The sequence below is a fragment of the Phoca vitulina genome, unplaced genomic scaffold (genome assembly GCF_004348235.1).
Source record: "Phoca vitulina isolate PV1807 unplaced genomic scaffold, GSC_HSeal_1.0 scaffold38, whole genome shotgun sequence".
Classification (NCBI taxonomy): domain Eukaryota; kingdom Metazoa; phylum Chordata; class Mammalia; order Carnivora; family Phocidae; genus Phoca; species Phoca vitulina.
In genome coordinates this window covers 3,693,977-3,712,474 of record NW_022589741.1, presented here as the reverse complement: position 1 = coordinate 3,712,474, position 18,498 = coordinate 3,693,977, and the positions used below count along the sequence as shown (strand labels likewise).

Here is an 18,498-nt window from a genome sequence, read left to right as displayed (position 1 = left end):
TTCTGCTGAGTCCAAAGAAGAGCCCCTCAAAAGCAGCGGCAGGACCCAGACATCCTTGTTCTGCCTTGTTCCTCCACGGGACCACAGGGATTTTTCTGAGCAGCGGTGCACCTGAAGACCCTAGTCCTTACTAAGTGAGAATGGTTTCTCCTTGCCCATTCTACCTCGAGCACCTTAATTTCTTCCACTGGGACCTAGTGCAGTCAACACTTCGGGGTAGTAACAGTTACCATCACTTGAATGGAAAGGCACGTGGCAGGCCCTCACTGGATGGCAGGCCCTTCTCGACACCATGTCTCCACCAGTCACCTACTGGCCACCTCCATGGCCCCGTGACAAGCTACCTCAAATTTAATGGCTGAAAACCACCTTCTTGCTCATGCTGCTGCAGGTCAGGGAGCTGGGCAAGGGTTAGCAGGGACGGCTTGTCTCTGCTCCACACGCTGGTGGCTGGCGGGGCTCAGCCAGGGCTGGGGGCCTCCCCCATCTGGCGCCACGGGGCTGGCCGTCAGTGGGACACCTCCGTTCCCGTTCGTGTGGCCTCTGCGTCCACGTGGTCTGTTTCCGCCGGGACAGCGCTGTCCACTGCAGGAAGTGCTAGCCACATGTGGCTATTTACATCGAAAACAATACAGATCAAAACTGTTAAAAGAGATTCTGTTTCTCAGTTACAGTCCCACGACAAGCACTCAGGAGTCACGCGTGGCTGCCGCTCCGGCCGGCGTGGGGCTGTGTCTGGGGCCTCTCCCCCAGCAGGTCGGCCCGGCCTCCTCCCCAGGGGCTGACTCCCCTCTGACACACAGCAGAGCGTCGGGGTCCCAGACACCACTTGTGCATTCTACTGGTCAGAGCCCTTCACGAAACAACAGGTGCAAGGGGCGGAAAATCGACTCTAAAGCAAACAGCAAAGACATCCTGGAGAGGCCACAGAAGCAGAGAGGGGATTTATCAGATGCCATTTTTAATAATCAACCACCACATCTAACTCCATTAGGAAGTAAGTCCTCACACATCTGAATGTGGCCCCTTCCAGCCTCGCCTCTCCTCTCCTCAGCTGCTGCCCTGCATCTGGGTCGCTCTCTGTGCTTGGCAGCCACGTTCCCTCCAGATCGGCCTCAGCACCCTCTTTCCCTCACGACTGCGAGGTACAATTACATTGTGAAGTGAAGATTGCTTATATTCCACTCTCAGACTTTAGGATGTCTCCCATGCTCACACGCTGCAATCCTTTGTCCCTCTCTTGTCACACTTGGCAAAATCAAAAGTGAGCACAAGTGGTCTGATGAAAACAGCTATAAATTCCCACCACCAACCACATGTACCCCCTCCCAGCATCTTTATCTCTATCCACCAGGGCTACGTTCCTGGACCCCCAGGGGAGGCCGGAAACCAAAGATAGTACCAACCTAGTATACTGTGTTTTCCCCTATATATACACAACTATGATAAAGCTTAACTTATAAACTAGGCACAAAAAAAGATTAACAAGAATAATTATAAAATAGAAGAACTATAACAATATACTGTAATGAAAGTTATGGGAATATGGTGTGTCTCTCTCTCTCTCTCTCACAATATCTCATCATACTGGACTCACCGTTCTTCCCGTGATCATGGGAGATGATAAAATGCCTACGTGGTGACGCACTGAGGTGGCGTCAGGCTATTCCGGGACTGTCTGCTGACAGTTCGTCAGGAGGAGGGTCATCTGCTTCCGGGCCGCGGCGACCACAGCAACTACGGAAAGCGAACCACAGAGAAGGGGGCTGCTGTAGATGCGGTGCTCTTATGGGATTACACCCCCTCTCGCCTCAGCAATCCTTCCTCCTTCCATCTCCCCAGCTCCATGGATCATTCCTACCAGCACACTCACATGCGGACGCCATATGCCCCATTTCTCTGCATGCATCCATTTCTCATCTTTCTTCTCGCAGGTTTTTGCCAATGACTTCACCAAACTGCTTCTGTCAAGAGCACCAGTGGCCTCCGGATACTTCCCTTACCTGACCTATCAGCAGCTTTTTACTTTCCTTGTGGGGCTTCCAGAACCTCACCCTCTTCTGGCTTTCCTTCGGCCTCGCTCCAGCTCAGTCTGCTATGCTTGCTCCCTCCCATCTCTCTGATCTTCTGAAGGGAGAGTACCCCACGGACCAGCTCTTGAGACTTACCTGCTCCCTCCACACGAACTCCCTGGGTGATCTCAACCAATGTCAATACCATCCATTTGCTGATGGCTTCCAAATGTATAGTTCTAATTCACACCTCTTCTGCAGTTCCTACATCAAAACTCCTGCATATTATCTCCTGTCTGATGTCTAACAGATGTCAAAAAACTTAAGGTTTCCAATGCTCAACTCCTCCTACACTTTCTTACAACCCAGACACTGTCCTTCCATTTCCTCGGGCCAAAGGTTTTGTAGACATCTTCAATTTTCCTGCTCACACCTTATGTCCCATCCATCAGGAATTCCTGTAAGCTCTCCCTTCAGAAAATAACCAGAATCACCACATCCTCTGCCTCCACCTGGGCCACTGTCATCTCTTATGTGGATTATTCTAGCAGCCTCCTGACTAGTCTCTCTGCTTCCACTCAGAGCCCTGCAGTCCGTTCTCAATGCAGCAGAATGGTCCTATCGAGATCTCTGTGGATCAGATCATTTCACTCTTCTGCCCAAAACCTTCCAACGGCTCCAAGTTTCTCTAAGGAAACCAAAGCCCGTGCAGCGGACCCACGCCTCCTACCTCTCTGACCTCCTCTCCTACTACATTCTCCCTCCACTCACTCAGATCTGCTCCTCCTCAGGGCTTCTATGCTGGCGGTTTCCTTTGCTGGAAGGGTCTTCCCCCAGCTCCCCCCTCCCCCTTCACAGCTCAGTGCTAATGTCACCTTCTGAATGACGCGTACCTTACCCGAGCACGCTAAACCTGCAACCATCCCCTTCCCCAGAGCCTCCAACCCCGACAGTCTGCTCTTCCTTTATCCCATGGCACTGCTCATCTTCTAATACATTATATATGTATATTATATATAATAATATATATTATATACAGCGTATTATACACTGTATAATTATATTTTATGTCTTCTTCTGCTTAAGTCACATTAAGGCAGGATCTTATCTCAAGATCTTATCTCAAGTACCTACTACCGAGTACATGATAGGTGCCTAATAAATATTGGTCAAGGGGTACCTGGCTGGCTCAGTCAGTAGAGCATGTGACTCTTGATCTCAGGGCCGTGAGTTCAAGCCCCAGATTGGGTGTAGAGCTTACTTAAAAAAAAACAAAAAACAAAACTGTGGAATAACGAAATGAGGTATTTGAACCTCGCATATTTTTTCTGTACCAATACCAGAACGAATGCCAAAACAAATTTAAATACATTATAGAGCAGTTGGATAATCAATAGTAACTACTCTGGGTGGTGAAATCATGAATGAAGTTAAATCATATCTTTTCTACGACCAGTTCCAGGTCAAATTGTCAGGACACGTTAATTACCCTTTTCCCCCCGCTAGCCTTCCCTCTTTATTTTTCTGACCTATGTCCCACATCTAAAGAAATCTGCTCCATAGGGGCCTGTTAATGCATCAGTCCATAATGGGTTAAAGTAGGCACTTCATCAGGAAAATGCCTATAACAAAAATTTTATTTCCAAAAGTCATATTTTTTTAAACAGGTGTTTGTCTTATACTTTAAGTTGTCCTGTATTTGTGACTATTTGAGAGGTTTAAATACCAGTTTTGCAAGGTGAAATTATCTTTATTTGAACAAGTCATTCTTCCTCCACCCTTAATTCCCATCACTAGGAATCTGGTATATGGAGCGAGACTCTGTCACAAAGTTATTTAGCATCTTAGTGACTCTGTTTCTATCTCTGGAAAATGGGACTAATAGTTGTGTCCTCACCATAGGGTCGCTGTGAGAATTCAGTGTGTTAACATATGCAGAATCCTAACAGTAATGCCAGGTCCCTAACAGTACCGTGGAAGGGTTAGCTTTTATTGTTGAAACTCTAATTTTGAAATTTATTTTTTTTAAGTTTTATCTACTTATTTGAAGGAGAAAGAGAGGGCATGGGAGGGGCAGAAGGAGAGGGAGAGCGAGAATCCCAAGCAGACTCTTCGCTGAATGCATAGCCTGATGCGGGGCTCCATCTCACGACCCCCGAGATCACAACCTGAGCTGAAAAATCAAGAGTTGGACACTTAACCGACCGAGTCACTCAGGCGCCCCCATTTTTGAAATTTAAGTTGTATATTTATTTTCAAATATAATTCTATGGCTTTTAAACTTAGGGTGCAGATTTAAAGATAAGAAGAGTATGAAGTAAGACAATTTTTAAATAGTTGCTTTGCTCAATGATCCAATAAATTATATACTTAATATTAAATAAATCAATATATTTGTATTATACCTAATGTTTATTTCATTCTAAACTTTCTGAGGGCAAGAACTGCTCTAATTAAAATTAACAGTGGTTCCAAAGTACCAAATAGAGCATGGTCCATCTTGTGGACGTTCAGTAAACATTTAGTGATAACATTTCAGCAGCTCAAAAAGGGTATTTAGTGTTTTGTTCTGGTATCTTGTGGCAAAGTGAACTGCATTCTTGACCATCATGTCTTTCAGCAATAGAGACTACATATACAAATGGCATTTGCAAGGGAAAATCTATTTAAAGCCAAGGACTCATTTAGCCTTTCCTCTGAACATTTTATCCCTTGACTAAATGCATTCATCAAAAACAGCATAGATTTTTCGCTCTGCTACTTCATAGCTTAATGGATTTTTGTTTGATTACTGTATTGATTTAATTTTTTAAAGATGCAAATATACATGGCCTACTTGCTGAAATGTTTTTCTTAAAGGGAATAAAATTCAGGGCACTGTTTTCTTTCTTCCCCTTTCTGTCCTCATTCCTTTTTAACCACATTAGAAAGACAAAGAGCCATCTTATAGCTAGGCTGGGTCCCCAGGGCCATGTGCTACTCTCGAGGCAAGTCTGGCCCCAGATGTGACCGGGGACTCGACACAGGAGGGGACTTCACAGTCACAGCCTCGCAGGTGCTGAGAGGAAGTCATCTACAAGCAATCTGGAATCTTCACATGCGGGGTCCCTAGGCTTGGGAGAGAGGTTGTGCCCACCGGGAAGTCCATCACAAGGAAGGGCGGGTCAGGGGGAGTCCTGTTCATGCACAGCTACACAGTGGGGGGCCGTCAAGTAAGAGACGCAAGAATCAGGGGTCTGCAGGAAGCGAGGCGCGTGCTTGCTGGGTGGGGGCGGGGCGGGGGCAACGGCTGCCCTTGACCGACTGTGCGCAGGTCCCGGGTGGACAGGTGCAGGATTCAAGTTTGCATCAGCCAAGCCCAAGGGAAGCTTATCTGGAAGAAGGGACCCTAAGAAGAGTGACAGTGCAGGTTGCCCTTTGCAGGAGCCTCTGGTGAAGAACGGCGGGCCTCTGACCCCTCAGCAGCGGTAACAAGCAGTGCGAGTGGGACTGACAACAGCAGGGGCGCCTGGGGGGCTCAGTCGGTGAGCGGCTGCCTCCGGCTCAGGTCAAGATCCCAGGGTCCCGGGATCGAGCCCCGCGTCGGGCTCCCTGCTCGGCGGGGAGCCTGCTTCCTTCCCCTCCCCCGCTCATGCTCACTCTCAAATAGATAAATAAAATCTGAAAAGAAGAAAAAGAACAAAGGCCTGGCAACAAGGATGCGGTCAGGGACGGCGGCGGGGGCACGGCCAGCCCAGCTTCGGAGACAGACCTCCGGGCCGGGACACACGGAGCGCACGGGAGCCTGGCGGCCACGCGGGCGGGAGGAGGTGCGCGGGCGGCCCGGGTCCTGCTCGCCCTGCCCGGAGACGCGCCGCCGGGAGCAGATGAGCCCAGGACGGAAGCCGCGCTGTCCGCTTGGAAGCACAGCCCCTCGGGAAAGCTTGACCGCCCGGTGATGGAACTGCCTGGAGCGCTCGACGCCGGGAACCCGCGCTTGGAAGCAGCAGTTGGGGAACTTTATTTGGTCCATGTTTTCTATCTCATTAGTGGGACAAATTTAGCCGCGGTTCAACATGATGAGGTTATCATCCGTGAGGATTATTATGGCAAAGTGAGCCCTTCCCTCACTACGTGCAATGCCTGAAAGCTTGAGAATGACTGCGCTACGTTATTGATCAGCTCTGCAGATCGAGAGTCTCCCAGCTGCCCGTAAATTAAAAATGTGCTTATCTCTACAGAGATAAAAACAAACAGCCAAGACAAGTTTCCTGCTTTTTTTATTTCTCCTTTGCTTTTCTATTATTTAGAGAAGCACAATTGATTTTTATTTCCTCTTTCAAATTACCTTCGTCAAGAAACAATGAGCCATAGGATCCCTTTAGGGTTTTTGGTTTGTTCACATGATTGGAAAATCATTTTGCTGATTTAAAAAAAAGGGGATGCTTTCCCATCACATGGGGCTGAAATACAAAATATATTTGGAAGGGAAAATGCTCATCGTTGCTTAAAAGATTGTTTCTAAGATAACATAATAGGGTAATTTCTGTATTTCATAAAGACTATCCCAGCTAAGTGGACAGCGGGCAGAAGGCCGCAGGAGGAGCGGCGGACGGAGGTCCAAGGCCTGGCTTCCCGTTGAGAGGCGCGCTGGAGGTGACGGACTCGCACGGCCGGCATCCAGGCGGCTCTTCGGGGAGCAGTGACGGCGCGCGCCCGGGGCCTCTCACGTTGTCCCTGGCGGAGCGCGCCCTCGTCGGGGACCAGCGTCGGCGCCGGCGGGGCTGAGAGCAGCTTCCCGCGCGGAGGGCCCCGAGGGCACGAGGCCCGGCTGCGTTCCCGAGGCTGTGCACACGCACCCCACGTGCCGCGGGCGGCCGCCCCCAGCGCCTCCGAATTCCAGCAGGGCCGGCTCCGCGGCTGATCCAGGACGCGCCCGCCGGGCATCTGGGTCCCCCCGCCGCGCGAGTGCGGCTCAGACCTGCCGGCGGGCTTCCGTGGGCCGCGGGGTCTGCGTGCGGGTCCCCCCAGCGCCCGGCTTCGCCCGCAGCGGGCGGCGTCGGGGGGCGCGCTCCGGGCAGCCGGGGCTCGCGGGGGCGCACAGGAGGCTGCCCAGCCAGGCCCGGGCCCGGTCTGAAGCTGGCGGGGCGCACTTTCCGCTGCTGGTCTCGTTGTCCTGGCTGGGTTTTGGTGGGTTTGTCGAGGTACGAGGCACGGACTCCTCTTAACGGGCTGTGGCAAGGTCACACGGGACGCTTCCAGGGGCAGGAGGTGCTGCCGCGGCGTCTCTGGGAAATCTCACTTTCTACCACCTCAGATCCCTTTTAATCTATCAGCGCTTATGTCTCCACAAGACCAAACTGCTCCTCAGGAACGGTAACAAAAAAGAATCGGTAAACGCATGATTTCAAACTTGCACATAAATGTCTATATTATATCCATCCGGTTAAATATCCCGTATTTATGGAGAGTATCTGGTCCTGCTTTTTCCAACCCAGCTGACTTAACTATGCTCAGGAAATTGGCCCACACCCACTTCTAACAGAGGTTCTGTTATAAATCCTTGTGTCGCTGCAATCCTGGCCCCATTCACCTAATCGGGCTCCGCTTTACTCCCCCCCCCACCCCGGTGACACCCCTCCTCCCGTCCCTGAGCCTGTTTTTCTTGTCGGGCAGACTCTACTGTCCTGTCTACTCTTCTCACCAACTCTCAGTGCTTGTCCAAGATACCCTAACCCACCTTCCTGCCAGAGACAGGACCCCATTCATTCACTAGAAGGTAGAGCAGCCTAAAACCACGTGACCCCCTCACCACGTCCCCCTTCTCCGCTAAGCAAACAATACAAATGGACAAAAATCCTCACAAGTATAAAATCCCAGCTAAAAGTTCTCAGCAGGAGTAAAGAACTTAGCTGGGTAAGAAAACAAAATGAAGTCCCCTTGTAAAGACTTAGAAGCTGTATGAGATGCCGGTACGGCAAAGAACAAAAGGCAGGATGCAGGGTAGAGGAGCTTGAGGAAGAGAGTCACAGGATGGGATGAGGATGGTGAAGCAGTGAACAGGATGGACCGGGACACGGGGATCATTTGGGGGACCACGCCTCTCTACAGGCAAAAGATGCCGAGAACCAGAACACAGGAGATGGAATGGGACAGTTTTGAGAAAACACTGAAGAACAAAAACCAGAAAAACTGACTAGATGTGGGGAAATACAACCAGCCACGTCAGAATGTTCAACAGGGCCTGTCTTGCATTAGTGGTAAGACTCCCTGTGCAGTCCTTTATGCGGAAGCAAACGACCTCAGGTGACCTTGCTTCCCTGCAAAAGTGATGCCTCGTGCTTTGGAAAAGTGCCTTGAAATAACAGTGATTACTTTAGTCAGTGATGCTGCAAAAACCATTTTGTCCTCTGCATAAAACAAAAATCATGTTCGGCTTTCTTTATGGCATAATTTAAAACACCGTCCAAAGTCCACACGCATGAATGGAAACAGAGGTAAGCAAGCAGCCAACCTGGAGAGAGCTGGGCACTCTGCTTCTTAATAACCGTCCTCCAGAGTGTGTGGCTGTCACTTTGGCAACAGACTACAAAGCGATCGTGAGGTTCCCACGTTTGTGTGTAATTCCTTCTTTTCATTACTCTCCCAGGGCCGAGGTTGTGTCTTTTGGCTTTTTGTTGTTGCTTTGTGTTCTAAGAGACCTTATCCTACTTCTGTTCATTTTTATTTGACGTTACTGTTTACAGGGGGAAAAAGGAAATAGTAAATAATTGAGTGTTAAATGACAAAAAAAGCGTTAAACGTGAAAAGTGGATAAAAATGTTTTCATTTAAAGATCTTTGTACTGCGACACAGCGGCCGCTCGGACCCAGGGTAAGCTACGGAAACTTTAGAAACATCTTCCACACGGAGCAGCAGCAAGCGCCACAGGGACAGACAGCCACTTACAGGGGGTGTGAAGCTGCCAGGAACCTGGCTGAGTAAATTCTGAAGAAGTTCGAAGCAAATTTAGGACTTCTACATTTCTAAGTCAATGATACAGGTCAGGGGGTGGGAACTCCATGAGAGCGGGATTTTCATGTGTTTTGCTCACATGGTCCATCCCCAGTAAATTTTTGTGGAATAAATGTGGCAATCAAAAGAGAAAAACAGCAGATGGTTTATGGTGCTCCTGGGGAGACCTCGTTTCATATCTAGAATACTGCATGTCACAATCTGAAAGAGAACATGGGGGTATCCCAGAGGACCGAGGCATGAAGACGCTTGAAATCCTGTGATGAAAATTAACTAAAGGAAATTGGGAAGACAGGAAATTCTTCATGATGCTGGGGAGACAGGATTCAAACATTCAAGGGTTTGATCTCCACCTCCCGCAGGGACCTTCCACTCCTGGGATTCAGCGGCTCCCACGTTAACATTTGGAACATCAGATATCAGTTTTCTACAGAATTTTTCAAAAAGATAACATCACAACCACGTTATTTTTACCTGGTGGGGTAACTCTGATGCCTAGATTAGATGGCAAAACTCGTTACTTGTGTGAGCTATGATAATACGTGCTCTTTATCTTCCAGAAACACATTTTGAAACATGTAGAGATGAATGCAAAAAGTTCACTCTAAGGTGTTGCAAGAAAAAGAACCAATGTACAATGACCTACGTCATGAATGGGGTCATCTCTCAGGAACCAAACTTGGAAATTCTTTCACTTGCCCTCAACGCTCTCCAGAGCTCCTCATCTTCTGCACACAACGGACACGCCCTCTCCAATTCATTATACGAAACTTGCAGGAAGAATGACTGTGAGCCATTTCTCAAACGTTGGTCTCTTTACTGTTTGTCTTAGAAGCATTCCCAAACCAAGGGCCGTTTCTCAGTTCTTAAGGGTTCAAAGGCTCTAATTTTTCATATGGGCAAGTGCTAATTCTGAGTAACCTACTAGTGAGTTATTAAGGGTTAATAAAATTGGATGTTCATAAACCAAAATGAGCACATCATGAGGTCACTGAGCGTCTGACTCCACATAGTGCTTGGCAACATCGCAAACTTCCTCTTTGTGCGTGGGCATATGCACATCATTGGAGTCCCCAAATTTCCTAGAGGAGAAGTTGTTATTATTGAATCATATGTGTTGGTTTGACTTGGTTGTGGTTTTGATGGCTCTTATTATTTGTAAAATTTTTACTATTGTTGGTGTTGTTTTGGTCTTTTAATGAAGGCTAGTTCTCATTCTATTGTTATTTTGTACATTTTCAATATGATTGTGGAGTTCTTCTGCTCACTAGACAGTGCGGTAGCCGTAGTGGGTGAGGGAACAGTTTTTAAATGGAAGCTTGCTGGGACAAATCAAAAGTATCTCCCAGCCACTGCTCTAGGGGAGCTCTTTTCTGTTATGTAGGTACGGGAGTTGAATTAGCTTCCTAAGGCTGCCGCCACAACACAAACGTGGTGGCTCAAGACAACACACGTTTATTCTCTTACAGTCCTGGAGTTCAGAATTCCAGAACCAGAGTCACTGGGTTACAATTCATTTCCTTGCTTTTCCAGCTTCTCAAGGGTTCCTCAGCTCGTGGTTCCTTCTCCTCTTCAAGGTCAGCAGTGGGTGGTCATCTGCTCGCATGGCATCCCTCTGACACTCTCCTCCCCACCCCATTGCTCATTAGGACTGTTGTCCTTAAACTGGAGGCGCACCACGATAATCCAGAATAATTCCCCCATCCATCCCACGATCGAAGCTCCTTAACCACACTTGGACAGTCCATCCATCCTGCCGCGTACAGTTACACATTCACCTCTTCTGACGATGAGGACGTGCTCCGGCCTTCCACAGAAGCAACCTGAGCCAGCCCCTCACTGGTACCTGAGAATATTTTCTGTCGCCAGAACTGTCGTGATGGCTGGTGGAGATGAACTCCTGAAATCCTGAGATGGAAACAGAAGTGAATTTTGAACCACCGAAACAAAACTATGAAAGGGACCGGGAATCATGGAAGCGGTGCCTTCCAGAGCTGGCCTTGCAGGCATTTTTGCTGGTCACCCCAGAAACTTAACTACCGTTTAGCACATCGCTTCTGTACCATAAATGCGTCTGGACTTCCCAAAGCCACCTCCTAAACGAACCTAAAGATATCAGTCATTTCTAAAGTAGCCAGGACTTTGAGAAGACTGTCTGCTGGGCCACTGTGCCTATTTACACCTTACTTCGAATGGGGTATTTCGGTCACTTAGTCGAGTCTCAGAAACACCTCAACAGGGGCGCCCGGGTGGCTCAGTCGGTTAAGCGTCTGACTCTTGGTTTCGACTCAGGTCATGATCTCGGAGTCCTGGGATGGAGCTCTGTGTCGGGCTCTGCACTCAGAGGGGAGTCACTTGGGATTCTCCCTCTCCCTCTGTCCCTCCTGCTGCTCATGCTCTCTCTCGCTCTCAAATAAACAAAATCTTAAAAAACAAACAAACAAAACAAAACCACCTAACAAAGGATATCGTTTGATGGAAGCTCGTTCACTCAATTAAGATTCTATCCTACCATGAGCCAGGCGCTGTGCTAAGAACAGCATTTTCAAAGGGGATGGTGAGCGTGGCCCCTGTTCTCCCTAGTCTGGTGGAAGTAATTATGGGAAGAGGAGGAGGAAGGCGGAAATCAAGGTCACTGGTCAGTTGTGGGATGGGGGGGCCCTGATGAGTTACTATGAGAATGATTTGTCTGGGAGGGGATGGAGGAGAAGAGGCTGCTGAAAGGCAGAGGAAGACAATCAAAGGGGCTGGAATAAACTGTTGTCCACTCTGCCCAGCAGGTACAGGCCCTCAAGTGCTACTGCTTTAAAGAAGAGTTTTCATTGCAATGGGGCAGAATTCCCTGTTTTCAGGAGCTCAGAAAAAAATGGTTTGAAATAGCATGAAATGACAATATGGACATGCCTTAAATTCTGCACTTCAATTTCCCTGACTGCAAATAAGAATGCTTATTTGAACAGAAATGAGAATTTCTACTTCCCACATAGCCTTTTGGTGGACTCTGTGGACTTCTTATTAAAAAATGGACAGAAAAGCAAATTGCTTTCATCTCTTGAAGGGCTTCTTTCTTTCCTAAATGACTCTGAACTTTTTCTCCCCTTTTTTGAGCATTTATAGAGATGAGCATATTTTAAAAACTGACCAGAATGGAACAGTAAACATATTTGGGAAAGCAACTGATTGTCACTATGGCAACACGGAATGTGTCTGACGTTTAGTCTTTCCATTATTCTCTGTTGCTATAGTAATGAAACCTTGTATTCTGACACCATTTCCAAATTCGATTAAAATAAAGCCCCTCTCACCCCACAAGGAGGATGGAGGGACAGAGCTATTAATGCACAAGACGTATGAGAATGTTCTGTAGCACTGGGACAGAGATGACAGGAGGCACACTTTGCTACTTTAATCAAACTGAAAAAAACATGCTTAAAAAGGGGAAATATATAGAAGCAAAAACTCAGTACAACAAAAGTAAAGCAGATTTTTGTTATTAAAAGTCAGCCTTTTGGGGCACCTAGCTGGCTCAGTCAGTGGAGTGTGCGACTCTTGATCTCCGGGTTGTGAGTTCGAGCCCCAGGTTGGGTAGAGAGATTACTTAAAAGAAAATCAGCCTTTTATCTTAAACACATATAAAAATCGCTTTAATTTACGAGATGTTGAAATTTAACATCAAATAGTTAAAGGAGAATTTTTGTTTCTTTTTAGGAGAAATACATAGTAGGATAGGATAAGGGCAAGTAAGGGTCACCAAAATTAATAAAGAAATTACTTGGGGCTTTCAGGGGCTTTTTGTGTTTAAGAAAATATGATCTGTTATTCATCCACTCTGAAACTTATGACTAGCAACCAGATTATTATTATTAAATTCTGAGATGCAATAGTAGAAACTTGCTTCAGCTATGCATTTTTGATTAATGAGAAAAAAGCAGGGAGGGATTTAGAAGGAAAAGAAGGGGAGAGCGTGGTGAGAATGCCGTGTAAAACGAGGGGTACTAAAAGGGAAAGTTAGTGATCACGGAGGAGAGCTCAGGGTAGTTTAAGGACCAAAACCAGGAAAAGGTAGACAGGGGGTCTGGAAAGAGACGGAGCCAGAACCTCTGAGACGGAGGTCTGTGACCTACCGCTTACGCTGCGGGGCTGCTGGTAACGTTAGCAACAGCTCTGTAAGGTGCCACTGCTTTCCGCAAGTTGTTTTCAGCTCGACGGTAACTTGGAAAAATCGTTTCTCGCCCAGAGAGTAAGTCTTCACAACGGTTCGGGGAAGCAAGGGGCTGGATCAGGGTAAGGGGTCTCCGCTCCACCACAGCCTTGCTGTGGACCTGGAGGAAGTCTGCGAAGTCCTGAGCCTCCATTTCCTCTCTCATAAAACGATGATGTGTCCTTAATTCCATGCCTTAGTTTCCCTAACTGTAAGCCCCTTGTAAGAGACAAGATGTGCGAAGTACTTAACACTGTCTGGTGCCTCTTCAGCCTCCAGCAAGTGTAGCTATTGTGTTTTCCAGCTAGGAACGAAGGGAATGGGAGGAATTTGGAAAAGACACAACACGGGTGAATTTTGTCTTTTTTTTTTTTTTTTGTCTTTTGTCTTCCAAGTAAGTCATTAAGTTTCTGAGAAATCAAATAATTTGATATGCTATCTGAAGTGGCAGAACATGGTTCTCTGAAGCTGAGCACGGGAGAGTGGAGAGGACCCAGAGCCGGGGCCGGGCCCCTGGTGCTGTGGTCTCAGGCTGACCTCTCCTTAGCGACCAGACAAGCCACACATCACTCTGCTTTCTTGTAGGACAGTCATGAAAGGAAAACACCAGGAGGACAGAAATAAAGGATAGAGATTATAAATGAAGTCTGATGATAAAGTCTTTTGGATGTATCTTGTTATGAAATTAGAAATCATTTGGGAAAATGACTAATCACCTGGATCCCCCATATCCACCTTGTTAACTAGGGTTTAAATCTATATTTTCACTTCTCGGCCCTGCAGATATAGCATACCAAGCTCAAGGGTATTAAGAAAGTGAGTGTTTGGGAATGGGAGACAAGCTAAAATTTGAGGTGCTCTCTGTTTCTGGATCCTGTGAAATGCTTTTTTTTTTTTCTTTTTCTGTGTCCCTTCTGCCTTTTTCCTTGTTTCCAAAAAGTCTTGCCAGGAATCACAGCTCCTGTCTTTTAAGAATTTGAGTGAGTGGCATCTGGCTGGCTCAGTCGGGACCGCCTGCGACTCTTGATCTCAGGGTGTGAGTTCCAGCCCCACGCTGGGCACAGTCTTGATCTCAGGGTCGTGAGTTCCAGCCCCACATTGGGCACAGTCTATCTGATCTCAGGGTCGTGAGTTCCAGCCCCACGTTGGGCATAGAGAGTACTTAAAAAAAAAAAATTAAATGAGCTGAGTAACCGAAGGCAAGTTGTCGAGGCCAATTCAGGATCCCATTTACATCTGTATTATTGTTATTGTGTGTTGATCACCACTACTCCTCCCCACAGACAAATAATCCGAATGCGGGAAAAACTCAAGAACAAACTTTGCCTAGAGACAATACAGCAGTGGTGTTTAGAAGGTTTTCCATGGAAACTGGTGAAGAATTGAAGTAAAAGCAACGGACAATGTAGTACAGAGCAGCTCTTAGTCAGCTCCTAACCTCTGATGGATTCCCTGGCTAAGGCTACTGCTCGAGGGGATTCTATGACCATCGTCCATCCCACAACCCAAAATCTAAATGTGTTTGGGAACAAACAGTAAATGCAAGGTCCCTGCTGGGTCCTGGTGATAAAAGACAAGTGACATGATCCCTGCCTTTGAGGAGCTTATAACACAGTCCAAAAATGTTTGGAAAAAGATGGTATTTGGTGTGTGTGGCGGAGGGGAACTGTTGTCTCTCTACTCCACTAAAATCCTTCCAAATGTTCGGCCACCTTTAAATCTCCTGGCAGGGAGCAGTAACATCCATTGTGAGTGACGGCCGCAAGGGGTTTGAGTGTCCAGACTACCTGGGCTTAGACGCCAGATCCCTTGTGCAGCCTCGGAGAGACACTTCCCAGCACTGAGGCGCAGGTCCCTCCCCTACAGACTGGAAGGAATACAAGGTTCTTGTAACAGTGAAACAGATTCCTGCAGATGAAGCCCTTAGATCAGTGGCTGGCACCCAGCAGTACTCGATAATCATTTCCGAAATGAGATGAGGAAAGAGAACTGGCCAGGGAAGGAAAAGCTCCCAGCTCCAAAACTCAGTACAATTCTTACAAAAGGAACTCAAGAATACGCATGCATAAAAAACAACCAAGAGGTTACAAAAAGGCGCAGTAATTTCTCAAACTGAGAAAACAATATGATTAATCTTTATTACAAAAATGACATTTATGCAGCTTTTCTGTTGATACATTATGCAAAAAAGGGCCAGATCAATTTCACTAAATATTCAGTATATATGTGGGACGAGGTGATTTAAAATATAGGCTACTCTGCATGAATAAAACTCGTTCTGCAAGGGACTCCCAGATGGTCATCCCACAAAGCTGTTAAAACTGTTTTCAACAAGAGGCCTCTCTGACTGCCAAACAGGAGAAAAAACCAAAAGGGTATATACACCAAGAGTGAATTTTTAAAATGGACTCCAAAGAGAAAGTGACCAGGGCACGCATTCCAAATTGCAAGAACAGATTTGGAATCGATCTGTTTCTCCCATGGGCAACTCCATGTACAGGTGATTTGCTGGAGAAGTATTATGGATGACTTTCCTAATAAACATTGGCCCACACTATTCTATTCCAATAGAAACCAGACCTCCCACCATAAGCAAAAGTGGTGACCCAACCACAGCCAGTGCTAATTGGAATGCCAGGACCCATCCGACTTCTCAAGATTCGGTACCAGACTGATCTTTAAGATTAAATCTGCTCTCCCTACCGCTTGCTATTATGAGTACCATTTTTAAATAGCTTGTGTTCTAACATTTCTTATTTTTTCCAGTTATAAGAGAAAATCCAAAGGAAAAGAACTGCAACAATTTCTATAGGAACCACACTGGTTTTCCATTCAATGTGAAGTTTTTAGAAACATGAAATTTGCTGGTAAAAAGCTTTCACTGTCATTTTATACACCCTTATAATTTACCTGAGGGATGATGAAAATTGCAAGCAATTTGGTGAAACATCACAGAGGACAAAACAGGGTGAGTTTTATTTTGTCAACGTTCAGTTCAAGTCAACAAACACACTTCTGCCAGCCTAACAGGTAATGTGCGAGGTGCTAGAGATCAGCGGGAGAAAGGGCAGAGCAGACAGTGGAAATCCAAATAGAATATGTATAAACACAGAACTCTTACGACAAAGGACAAGTTGATCTGTTCTCAGGTTGTCAGGGGAAAGCAGGTTTTGAAGAATAAGAGTATGTCACACAGACAAGCCAGGAGGAAGCAGGACGTGCTCAAGGCAAACACAGAGGGCAGAGACAGTGTGACACAGTGACTGTTCATATATCATGTAGGTTATATCACGTGAACAGGGTGACTTCTTTCTTAACTAAACCGCATTTGGAGGAAAGACAGCACCAGTGACTTTCTTCTTTCCCTTTGATTAAACAGTAGGCAATGAAATAGAAATATTTTAGCTAATGATTACATTCTCATTCTGAGACTTTTAATAAGCTGTGGCCAGGCACAGCCTAGAAGAGCCTTGTCTAATAGAAATATAATGCAAACCACATGTATAAGATTAAATTTCCTATTAGCCTCATTTTAAAAAGTAAAAAAAAAAAATCACAGGTAAAATTCATTTTAAGAATATATTTTCCTTAACCCAATTATGCAAAATTTTATCATTTAACTTTTAATCAATATAAAAATTGTCAGTGAGGCATTGTACATTTTTAAACTAAATCTCTGAAATCCTGTGTATATTTTACTCTTACAGTACATCTCAATTCAGATTCTAATGTATCAGAAATACCCTATCTGTATGTATGCATGTATGTATGTATTTAAGTAAGCAAGTAAGCAAGCTCTATACCCAATGTGGGGCTTGAACCCCTGACCCCAGGATCAAGAGTCACATGCTCTACCAACTTAAGGCAGCCAGGCGCCCCTTTTCCATCTGTAATGAGATTTCAAAAAATTTACAGTTGAAAAAGTAGATTCACATAACTCAAGTTTTCCAAACATACTTTGAAGTTATCCAGTCACTGAATTGTTTTTAAATTAAAATTAATTAAAATTAAATAGAACTAAAATTCAGTTATTCAGTTCCACTAGCCACATTTGTGGCTAGTGGCTACAACAGTTGAACAGCTCAGTTCTAGAATAAGTGTGTAAGAACCTCAGGGTCAAATCTCTAGCCTGAAATTAGTATTAACAAAAATCAAATCAGTAAACAGACTATCAGGTTCGTAATGGGCTACTAATATTAGGCATTTTGGATTACCCTCCATCTCTCCCTTGTTGGTCCACATCCAGTCACACAAGTTATAACTGAGAAAGAATAGTGAGGCTATCTGGAAAGGTCTTGCAATCAGCAAAGAGATTGAGACTGCAGGAACCTTCAAGTGTTCATTTGAAAGCAGAAGGTTCTTAATACTTACCGCCACGTCCTAGGTGTTGGCCCAGATAATGGAGTCATAAACGGATTCAAGCGCTGGATACACTCTGAAAGGGAACAGAGAGTGTCTGGTTATAACTGGGATGGATAGTTCTCTTACCTTCTCACCGCACTCACCCCAGAAACATCCACCATGAGCAAAAAGCCAAAATTATAAAATCTAAGTTCTCATAACTTCCAAAAAACATGTTTTTGTTCTTTTATGCAAAAGTCTAGGCATGCTTCTTACACAGACTCACCAGTGAAAATTTGAAAGATTAAACTGATCATCACATTTCAAAGAGCCTATTTCATAAGGTCTTCCTATTTTATGGAAGAGAGGTCCTCCAGGAATATTCACCCGGAATATTCCATTATGTATTCACCAAATCTCTTCTGAGGGCCTATTACATTCTAGGCACCGCACTAAGCCAAGGAAGGACGAGGGCGAACCAGACAGACCCACCCACAGGGCCCATGTGACGAGGGCTGTCGCAGGAAAGGGACCCACGGTGATGGGCGCAGGCTGGAGTAGGGCCGCAGCGGGATTTAACAAGTACAAATACGGAAGCCACGCACTGCCTTGACAACCTCATGCCACAAACTGTTACGTATCTGAACTTGAGATGGAACCGAGCACCCGTTTCTGGGGCAAACCCACGTTAGAGAGACCGCTGGGAAGGAGGGGCGGGGGAACGGGGAGAAAGAGGGGCTTCCTTCAGGAGGAACTGCTAGCCCGGATCCCGAGCCTGGCAGGGAAGCGGCAGGCAGGAGCCCTGCTCGGTGGAAGCGCCGCCATGTGCCAACGAAGTCCCAAGGCCACTGTCCCGGCTGGGGACTGAGAGCAGAGAGCTGGGGGAAGGAAGGAGGGAAGGAAGGCGGGAAGGAGGGAGGGAAGGCGGGAAGGAGGGAGGGAAGGCGGGAG

The 18,498-nt window shown here is 46.4% G+C and overlaps 1 long non-coding RNA gene across 1 annotated transcript in view; it reads right to left on the bottom strand.

Annotated features, from left to right (window-relative positions):
- LOC116646860 overlaps positions 1 to 18,498 on the bottom strand; it is a 57,146-nt gene that overhangs the window by 37,789 nt on the left and 859 nt on the right. Inside the window, exons 2-3 of the long non-coding RNA XR_004302229.1 lie at positions 17,578 to 17,641; positions 1,598 to 1,737 (exon numbers count right to left, since the gene is read on the bottom strand). This is a non-coding gene — a long non-coding RNA (uncharacterized LOC116646860). The remainder of the gene's footprint in view (positions 1 to 1,597; positions 1,738 to 17,577; positions 17,642 to 18,498) is intronic.